The sequence below is a fragment of the Antennarius striatus genome, chromosome 16, assembly GCF_040054535.1.
Source record: "Antennarius striatus isolate MH-2024 chromosome 16, ASM4005453v1, whole genome shotgun sequence".
NCBI classification, from domain to species: Eukaryota; Metazoa; Chordata; class Actinopteri; order Lophiiformes; family Antennariidae; genus Antennarius; species Antennarius striatus.
The window spans coordinates 16,116,066-16,127,593 of NC_090791.1; positions in this window are offsets into that span (position 1 = coordinate 16,116,066).

Genomic DNA, 11,528 nt, shown 5'->3' on the forward strand with positions numbered 1-11,528 from the left:
CTTTAGAGAGGTTTTATCCAATCAGAATTCAGGTAACTTGTGTTACCGGTTTAAATGAAATGTCTCCAGGGTCTTCAGAATCAACAATGCAGGCACAGACTGAATAGATGGATGGATGGATAGATACTCTAATAATCCCGGAGGAAATTGTACATAACAGACACATGCAGCATTAACAGGACTTATATACTAAACTATAACTAAAATATAAACAGCATAAAATTAAAATATAAACAGTATAAAATTGAATTAAAATATAAATAGTAAAATTAAATTGATGATCACAACTCTTTTTTTGCCACACGGATCATTTAGACCAGCAACTAAAATAAACCTACTAACACAATAGTATTTGTCACTATTTGATATACAATGACTCTGAAGCCACATACCAAAGTTCAAAAACAAACAAGCAAACAATAAACAAAACAAACAAAACGCTTGTAAACTATTTCTTGTTCGGATAAAACTGGCCTGTTTGAAGTTAGTGTTTATCTTTGGGCAGGAAATCAGCTTAACTCTGACAAAAGTTTGTTATCGCCATGTGCATTACAAATTAAATCAAAGGATGCATGCATCATAAAGTGATTATAACTTAATGCATGAATTAGTCAAGACTGCTCTAAATAGATTGCATGAACTGGTCCCAGAGAAGTGTTGTCAACATTTTAGGATATGTGTGGAAAAAGTGTTAACTATTCACACCTGGACTTTTACATGGACTTTTTAAGTTATTTCAATTGTTAGGGTATGTTTTCTGATGCTGCCAGCTTAGTTTGTTCAATTTGATCATTGTAAAACAGTTTAAAAACACTTTGTCCAGTCTCTTGGCCTTATACTGTACATTACTAAGTATGGAGTTACAACTGCCATCGAGGCTGCGGGATTGGCTAGTGTGTATGTATATGTACTCCTTATGTGTGGAATGGGGTTTGGATTGTTGTCACAGTGCCTATGATAACCCTAGATTGTGACCTGGTATAGTACAAGGTCCTTGTTAGTGTAAAACCTGCATCATCAGTTGATAAAATCAACATAATTTTGTGTAATTACTTGACTTATAATTACGTATAATGTAGTTACTGAATTAGTGTCCTATTTGGTCAACTCACCACCTGCAGTCACTTTTTTCCCTTCAGGACAAAGCAGCCTTATGAAAGTGTTGGTTCCTTTCCTGAAGTGGTAGAGCGGGCGGTAGAGCGGGTCATCCAGTGTTCCTAAGATTGGCGGTTCGATTACCCACTAAAATACGCACAAATGTGTCTTAAACTGTACCTTGTTTTTCACGTGGTTGGGCACTTTGTCCAAGTTAGTGGCTTTGTCTGCTTCTTATTTTAACGTTTCTCAGTCGTAAAAGAAAGAATCTCTTGCAGTTTCACCGTTTATTCTTTTATTTGCATAAACCCCGACAGCAGGTCAGTCATTTTCTAACCCGCTTAATCCGCTAACGCAGGTCGCGGGGGAGCCGGTGCCTATCCCGACAGTTTCAGGGCGCGAGGCGGGGGACACTCCAGGCACGACGCCAGTGTACTGCGGAGCACCCCGACAGTCATTCCATCTTAAAAAACCACATTTCTTTTTTACTTTGGCTTTGTGAGTAGATGTGTCGCTGCCAGTTCGAGTCACCGGGATAGGGGTTAGCATTGCGTTGCACAGCTAACCTGCACGGGGCGTATAGCAGTGCGCACACGCAGCACTGTCAATGCTATGATTGGCTGCATAGCATCAGTGAACCTCATCGTATTATTGGCTAGACACCTGTCACTCACTGAGTTACCATGTAAAATGGCAGAGAAAACAATTTTATTGGTCCAATTAAAGGGACAGTAAACTCATTTTTAAGTAACATATATTTTGTTTATCATTATGAAAAATAGAAGAAAATTTTTTTTTTAGATGTCTAGCATCATCCCTTTGGTCAGAAAACTTTAAAATTTGCACTGCAGCTTCCGCATCCAGTGATCACGTGGGGGTCATATGTCATTGGCGACATACTTCACTTCATTAGTCAGGGCAGCCATTAGAACACAGTGCGGTCACCGAAGCCATAAACCCGATGAAGAACATGGTTAGGTGAGGTGAACACAACAGGACACAGACACAAAGACAAGGATCTATCCTTCAGAATACCCTCTGGAAAGCCAGGAAGGAAATGGTAAGGAAAGGGTAAAAATGACCAAAGATCCAAGAATCTGCCTTGAGCACTTTACCTAGGATGATTTCCAAAGATATTTGAAGGTAAGATCATTTTCGGAAAACAACATAGTATTTATCAGGGATGAGCGAGTACACCACTATCTGTATCTGTATCTGTTCAACCAACTAAATTATCTGTATCCGTATCTGTACTCGGAATGGACGGGGCTTAAACCGGAAGTGTGTGTGGTTTCATGCGAAATGGGTGGGGCTTAAATCGCTACATTATTTTAAGTCTAAAATTGATATGGATTGATCACAAGTTATACGTACCGGATACTCGTATGAAACGAGTATCCGGCTCAACCATAGTATTCAGAATTCCCAAGGTTTCGTGGATAATTGATTCATGTCTGCAGCTACTGGAGATATTGTATAAATGTTTTTATTATCAGATTATCGTGCGATTATGGCACTTGGAAAAGTAAACAATATCAAAAGTGATCAACAGGTTATTTTACTGAGAAGATCTGTGAAACTGAAATAAAACATACAAAAACAGGATGTCAGGCCCTGATCCTTATACATTTGTAAATGCAAGACATATTAATATAAACTAGAGTTGTTATTAATTCCGTACAGTCTAACAGTAACGAATGGCAGCTAGCTCAATGCTAACATAATATGGAAAATCCACTTGACGGCTAGCGCTTAATCATTGGTAGTGTGATTAACTTTTCCATACACACAGTAAACCAAAACGGGACATTATAACTAGTTGGATAACTCCGTCAGAATGTGATTCAGATTAAGCCACCTGAGATGAGTCGCTAGATGTCCAAACTCTAAACTGAAGTCAGTCAGTCAGTCATCTTCAGATTACCACCGCTATATCCGCCACAGCGGGTAACGAGGAGCTGGAGCCTATCTCGGCAGCATAGGGCGTGAGGCGGGGGACACTCCGGGCACGACGCCAGTGCACCGCGGAGCCACACACAAAGACATACAACCAGGCACACACACACTCATTCCTACGGGCAATTTGGAACGGCCTGATCTGATGGTCTTTTTACCTCCTTGAATGTGCCATTATTGGTCCAGATCTTAACAACAGCCCAGATGGGTACTGGAACTACAGTAAAGCAGGCCATGGTCCAGCCCAGACCATAGGCCCAGTCTGGGTATACATTACCATGGGTGGATGTCAGGGGCTGGTAATTCAGCAATATACAGATGAAGGAGGCCTTAAAGGAGAAATCAAGTTTTTGTGAGGACAAACAGAAAGTCTGTGATGTCCATTGTCTTCTCTTTAGTAAACTCTTTTAATTCATCATTTATCGTAAAACTACCACAATCCAAATTCAGCCTTTAACCCTCCCACTGAGCCTCATTGGTCAAGGGTAGGGTTGCCTCAGAGCAGGAAGATCATGGGTTCAAACGCCAGCATTTCCAAGATGGCCTTCCTGTGTAGAGTTTGCATGTTTTCTCTGTGTCTGAATTGGTTATTGCTAGGGTACTGTGGTTTCCCCCCCAAATCATAAAAGCATGTGTCTAAGGACCTTTAAGTGATGTTGGCCCACAGTGGCAAGCGCACCCATGGTGCAGCAGCCCGACCAACTCTCCAACTTGCCTCATAATTGTGTTGTATGATTGTATCTTCTTTTCCTTTCAGCTTTTGCCTTCAGGGGTCGCCACAGCGAATCAGTTGCCTCCATCTAACACTGTCTTCTGCATCCTCTTCTCTCACACCAACTACCATCATGTCCTCTTTCACTACATCCATAAACCTCCTCTTTGGTCTTCCTCTAGACCTCCTGCCTGGCAGTTCAAAACTCAGCATCTTTCCACCAATATATTCACTATCTCTCCTCTGGACATGTCCAAACCATCTCAGACTGTCCTCTCTGACTTTATCTCCAAAACTTCTAACATGTGCTATCCCTCTGATGTACTCATTCCTGATCCTGGTCACTCCCAAAGAGAACCTCAGCATCTTCATCTCTGCTACCTCCAGCTCTGTCTCCTGTATTTTCCTCAGTGACACTGTCTCTTGGTCAAACAACATCTCACCAGTTTTATGCAACTTTCCTTTCACTTTAGACGACCTATTATTTTATTGCTTACAGTACTTTAAATGTTCATGAACCCTGCCCATGTCATGGTTCTGTTCGTTTGGTATGTTCCGCAGGTCTGTTGTTGTGTGAAGCTCATTGTCTCTTGACAGGTCAAGCTGTGACAGAGGGTGTGGCCGGCTCCTAGCAGCTGATGAGCCACACCAGTTCCCACTCTGCTCATCAGCCTCATCTTTAAAGAACCTGGCTTTTCCCTAAGAGGGTGCCAGATTATTCCATGCGTTTCTACTGATGCGAGTGTCTAGTGTTTCTCTCAGTTAACGGTTCTTTTCTATGTTTTTGGAGTTTTGTCATTTTTGCTCAGCTGCCTTTCGTTATCAAGCTCACCTGCATTTTTGTTTAGCCTGAGCAATTAAGCTGTTGATTTTTACTCGTGTGTCAGTCTCTGCTCCTTGGGGTCCAGACTTGAACTACCATTAACACCCTATACTTATATTAAACCACCCTCCATCTGTATTACGCTCTGAAACTCACGGAACGCAAGGCACTTCCAGATGCCGTCAGCCAATTGAATGCACATACGGTATCACATGATTACCTACTAAAAATCCATGATGAGGTAAATCCGTGCGCGTGAACGCGCAAATAAGTGAGGGATTACTTCACTATATCTGCAGCGCTGTCCCATTACCCATTGAAACTCTGAAGTGTAGGAGTGTTTAAGTTTTGTAATCACTTTAACATAGTGAGATTCATCTTATATGCGTCTGTTTTTCTACAAATAATACGACTTTAGCAATTTCTTCAGGTATAATTAAAAAGAAAAAAATAAATATGCACGCAAAGATAATGAAATCTGTCCGGTTCAAAAATTATGATACCTGGAATAAGCTACACCTCAGAGCAAGACATGAGAGTCGCATACTGTACAATATGAATCCCGATGTACTATAGAAGCTTTTCGTCATTTTTGTTTGTTAATGATTGTCCAAATTAGGAATGACTGCGACACTTGTACACATGACGAACATTCTGTTGAGTCTTTCTGTGGTGTGTAGCTTACCATGAAGATTAGTGGGGTGATGGAGTGCCAGCACAGTTTGAGTAGAACACATGGTCTTTGTCCTGTCATACCTTCAACTACATCACACATCTGCTCAGCATCTGTATGATGAACACACTTAAATATGTAAAACTTAAAAAATGGAAGAATTGCAAAGTTGCAACTTGTACTACAATCTCCTGCTTTTGGTAATTACACTAAATATACAGTAGGTTTTGCAGTATGATTTAAGTTTTAGTCAACGAGACAGCTTAATTGTGAAAATCATCATGTGCTGGAGGACAGCATCACTGTATTGAGACCTTGGGTCCAAATGCGTGGAACATATTGACATACAGTACAGTAGTCTCAAAAGTGTTTACACCTTATTTCGTATTTTTTCACATGTTCATTGTGATTAAATTTTCAGATCAACAAATAAATTTAAATATTAGTAAAATATAGCAAAAGAAAATGGAAAAAGGACTTTTTAAATGTTTTCATTGTGAAGGGGGAGAATATTTAAACCTACAATAGAATTCTTGCATCTATTTTTTAAACAAGTTTTGAAGTCTTGAAGTGTCAAAATGGCATTAGACCATCACACTACCAACACCACATTTTACTATTGTCTTTATGATCTTTCTATATCTATATATCTATGTACATGTATATATGTATATACTGTATACTGTGTATGTATGTGTACACACACATATATATACAGTATATATATGTATATATATATTCATACAGTGATACGTATACTTACGAAATTTTCTACTTACGAAATTTCTCAACAGGAAAATATTACCTCTACTTAGGTAATGTAAAAATACAGTATCGGCTGATACTCGAATCTCCCACAGGTTCCTGAAATCAACATTCTCATAGCTACTCTGCCATTGGCTATTACCTATTACGTATCTTCCTGGCATCCCATTGGCTAAGAGGGATGCCACTCCACCTCTGTGTGGCGCTAGATCGGTCTTCGGCATTCGACCTGTGAGGTAGTCTGATAGCTTTGCGCAAATATAATAACTTTTTGAGTACGTATTCGCTATGGACCCCAAGAAAGTGACGGAGAAAAGAGGAAAAGAAAAGACGAAGAAAATAGTTTTTTTGTCCATACAAACAAACCAAGTGATAATAGAAAAGCATGAAAAAGGGATGTGTTTGGTTGATCTCGCCAAAGAATATGGCCGAAATGCATCTACAATCGCCACGTTATCAAAATAAAAGGAAGTTTAAGGAGTTTTAGGCATTGTGTGGGTGGTTGGAGAAGTTCAGAAGGAGGACTGGAATTCACTCTGTTGTTCGGCATCGTGAGACAGGAGCGCATGAACCAAAGACGGCAAAAAACAATGGGGACAGCTTCTGAAAGGTAAATGACCGTCAGTATTATTCTTTATTCTTTGTTTTTTACGTTATGCAGAACTCTCATTTATTGTGTAATAATCTAATCGTAACATCTATTTGTTACATGTTTTGATGCATTTTTATGCGTTATAAAACATTTATGTCTGAATTTTTGTGGGCTTGGAAAGGATTAGGGGATTTGCTTGGAAAACGTGTCTCTAGTTACGGAATTTTCTACTTACGTAATTTCTTCCGGAACCAATTAATTTCATAAGTAGAGGTACCACTGTATATATATATATATAAACATATTGAAGTATCTAAATCAATTGTGAGAGGGTTAGAGGGGCGTTAGTGGGGAAGGTGTAGGGAGGGGATGGATGACGTCATTGTATCACGTGATTACCAACTAAAAATCCGTGATGAGGCAAATCCGTTCGTATATTATATATGTATATAGTGCTGTCAGGTGATTAAAAATTTTTATCTAATTAATTACAGGATTTGTAATTAATTTAATTAATCGGCTTTTAATCTCATACCTGCTAAAGGCCCCCAAATAGAGAATTTGAATTCTAGAACATTACAAAATGGCGACACGGTGGCGCATTGGTTAGCGATGTCGCTTCACAACACAGCGGGTCAGGGTTTGAGTCCCGCTCTGTGCGGAGTTCGCATGCTCTCCCCGTGTCCACGTGGGTTCTCTCCGGGTTCTCCGGCTTCCTCCCTCCTCCAAAAGCATGTGCTTCAGGTTGATTGGCCGGTCCTAAATTGCCCGTAGGAGTGTGTGTGTGCGTGTTTGTATGTCTTTGTATGTGGCTCCGCGGTGCACTGTCGTTGTGCCCGGAGTGTCCCCGCCTCACGCCCTATGCCAGCTGGGATAGGCACCAGCTCCCCGTGACCCGTTAGCTGGGCTTGCACTAGTATGACTAAGCCACTGTGGCTCAGTGTAAAATAATTGTGGAAGCCACAAAAAGCCACATTCTGTGTCCAAGACAGTGGTGCAGCACGCGGATGACCAACGCTCGTCGCGGGGGGGCGGGGGTCCGGGGGACCTCCCCCCGGAAATTTTTTAGAAAATGGGGTTGTTTTCCTCCATTCTGAGGGCAAAATCTTCTGTTCGGTTTACCTACAAAAATACACTAAAATCAACAGTTCGAGCTGAACTATCTTTATTTCTGTCCTACTTAATGCAGGTATAAATGTGAAATTCGACAATTGAAAACTTCCATTCACTATGTGAAGATGCAGTCATACAAAATATTACTCAATGTTTACTTGTAAGTTTTACTTAAACTAGAAGACATTTTAATTTTGACCACCACCAACACCATTGGTATGCCATAGTTTAAAAAGGCATGAAAAATAGCGAGTTGAATACACATTTACATGCATCGCTGGTTATTCCTGCTGGTCATAGGGAACAAAAGTCTAAGACTACAAACAAATATTGATAATATCTTTCATTTACCTTCTGATTGGTCTGTCACCACTCCTCCCCCCTCTCAGCATTCACCATTTGTTTTTTAATGAGGACTTTAACACAAACTCTACTATAAAACACTAGATTCTTTTCATCGATCGTCCTCACCTTGTCTTACACCAATTCGCGGGTTCAGCTTGTAAAAAAACAATATTTTTGTTTTTCGTTGGACGAGAGGAGGTCATGACCTGAGTGCATATTTAATGATCGGGAGCGTTCGGATCACATCGGCTGAATTCCGTCGGCATGCAGAAATAGCGGCGCTATTTTCGCTAGCGCCGCTCACCAGCGGAAATAGCCTAGCGGAAATAGTGAGCGCCAGTAGCGAGCGAAAAAGTTGTAAGTTTTAGCCTTTTTTCCGTAAAAATAAGAACGCCACTGTGGCTACACAGTCTAAAAACCTTGTAGCCAATCTGGAATTTACTTTGCCTATGGCGAAGTGGCGAATGGCTAGCGCAAGCCCAGTAATTATTATAATGAGAATTAGTGGTTGGGGTACCGCTAATCTACAGGTAACGGGAGACAATGACACCTGAAATGTGTTCTGGACATCTGGTCTACTCTGCAGTTTGGATTTCTTTACAGTCACTGCAGAAAATCCCGCTTCACAAAGAAATGGAAGTGGAAGGCGAACTCAGATTATTCTGCCTTGACTTTAATTCAGAACACTAGCGCAGTTGTGGGCGCTTAATTTAAGAGTAACAGCTGGTAACCTGTCACGTGACCGAGGCCTGTCAAGCGGCACAGACGCATGCATTCGTCTGTGCGTAATTCCGCACAGACGTCCAGTACCTAATGTCCCGCAACCCAGTCCCGGGTTAGACGAATGAAAGAGAGAATCGGGTAATTTTTCAAATTAAAACCTCTTTCAGATTCCGAAATAAATAAAACAGAATCAATGTCAGTTTTTTATTCTTTCTGCGCGGCCCCGTATCAAATGACCAACGGACCAGTACTGGTCCGTGGCCTGCGGGTTGGGGACCTCTGATCTAGAGCATTACGCTCTCAACATACAGGCCTACTGGTGGTTCCTAGAATCTACAAAAGTAGGACAGGGACTAGAGCCTTTAGCTATTTCTTTTCCACCCAACCGGTCAAGGCGGCTGGCCACCTTAAAGAGTTGAGGTCCTGCCCGCAGTTTCTTCCTCAGTGAGTGACTTTTTCCCCGCCACTGTCACTTATGCTTGCTCTGGAGGGTTCCATTGGGTTTTTCAGTCTGTTAAAACGCTTTGAAATGTCTGTTGCAATGATTAAGCGCTTAATAAAACTTGATTGATTAATTGACATTAGGCTGAGGTAGGCTGGCGGTCAACTCATCCCTTAAGGAGAGTCAAACCCAACACTTTAAAGATCACGGCCAGTGAACATTCGGGACTCTTCCTCAGAGGTTCGTTGCTGGATCTGTTCAAGAGTTTAGCGCTGTATGCTCACCAACTTTTGAAACTTGTGAACTTATTCAGTAAACTTTTCACACTACAACTTGTCTCATCATTGAAAATATACCTCTCAATCAAGATCATAGCTCTTAAGAGGATTTTCACTCAGAGAAAAATTATGCCAGATAGACTGCCTGGTTTACCACGTGAGTCTGTGTAAATTTTGCTTGATTACTTACAGTTAGGCACCACTTCAAAATAAATATAGTCAAGTGTTTTATACTGTGAAAAATTTGGTCAGGAAGGAAAATCTAGAGTCCCAGGTTAAACTCCCAGGTGGGAGTTGGCGTTCCCTACCTTAACAGGTTAAGGATTGCATTCGCAAACCAATCTTAAAAGATTCTAGAGATACCCTGGGTCAAGTCAGCATACTGTCCCTAAAAGATGGCCATATTTAGAGTGAATGTTATTCCTGAAGGATCTCGATGGACTATAACCTGAGAGAAGTGAGAAATAAGCACTATAGAAATAAGAGTGTAAAAGAGATTAATGGTATGACCCCTAAAGTCTAGAAAGAAGATCAGAAAATATTAGTTAGGTGGGGTCTGAGAGCAAACATGTCAGATAAAACTTGTTAAGGTGAAACAGGTAGAACCAGTAAACCAGTGATTCACAAAACGGCAGGGACCGAGTCAAAATTAGGTACCTGGGATGAAGTGTCATATCAGCTTGCCAAAATTAAAATCAACCAAACTCCAGGAAAAACTATTAGAAAATTAAACAAATGATCTGTAAACCTTATTGAAGAAGGTCTGATGAGATCATTTTCCGATTCCAGACCAACGAGCTCCCAAATGACAAACCCAATGAAAATAAAAGAACAAAAACATGAGGCATTTAAAACGAGTCTTAAGACAAATTTAAAAAAAAAAACTGAACAGAAAGATATTGGAAAAAATGGAAGACGATTTGAAATTCACTTGGGGTGTGGTCCAAGATTGTAATTCTTTGAGATTGTGTAGTAAAGAGCAAAACGCGCCCTTATCTCCTGTGCATGACGTTGTGAAATGGCGAGTGAAGGGCCCTCCCGGAACAGACAGAGCCCATGGAGAAGGACAATAGTTCTAAAGATAAGGATGAGATTTATTTTGAAAACAAGGGTAATATTCCGTTCAGGAACATGCCGATTCAAAGATTTATTTTCAACAACAAACACAAAATAAGTCATCGACCACAAATGTTGCCACATTTCCTTTAATCAGAAGCCCTGTGGCATATAACAGAGGGAGTGTTAACAATTGAAAAAGACAGAGAAACAGCTGATGCACATCAAAATCTACTTGAATTGCTGACAATAGTTTTGCCAAAAATCTGGTGGAATTAATTTAAAAAAAAACTCACAATGAACATAATAATTCATCACTTATTTAAAAGTTAAAGCATAATACCCTAGCTGTGCAGCAGCAGGATAAGTCACAATTCCTTTTTTCTCTCCTGGTCTTTTTCAATCTGCTACTTGCCATCAATCACACACACATCCCTTCAGAGTTGAGAGTAAAAAATTAACTTATGCCAGGAAGTTGATGGTGTGACTGTTGTACATTGTATTAATAAGCATTGGGCCCATCTTTGGAATACCGAGTTAATGAGTCATGGTTCTTGAACAATACTATTTAAATATTTTAATTTTTTTTTAAAATTGAAAGCATAGCGCAACATAATGATGGCAAAATCAAATAAATATTTGTTTTTTTATTTAAGGTTATTTATTTTACCATTACAGAGCTACAATGACCAGCAGACAGTGTAGTGGATTTGTATTAAATGAATACAAGCAACTGATTTGCACATCACATTAAATTAGTGTCACTTTATTGATGCATCCTAAACTAAATAATTATTAGTTTGAAATTTGTCTATTTTAAGTTATTTAAGGTTAAAAAAACCCAAAGCCATTGCTTTTGTGTTCCAGACGATAACAAGAGGACATTAAGAAACTAGGAATCACACTGTAAGTTCAAGAAGCTTTACATCTCCTACAACTCCATGATGTTTCTCGC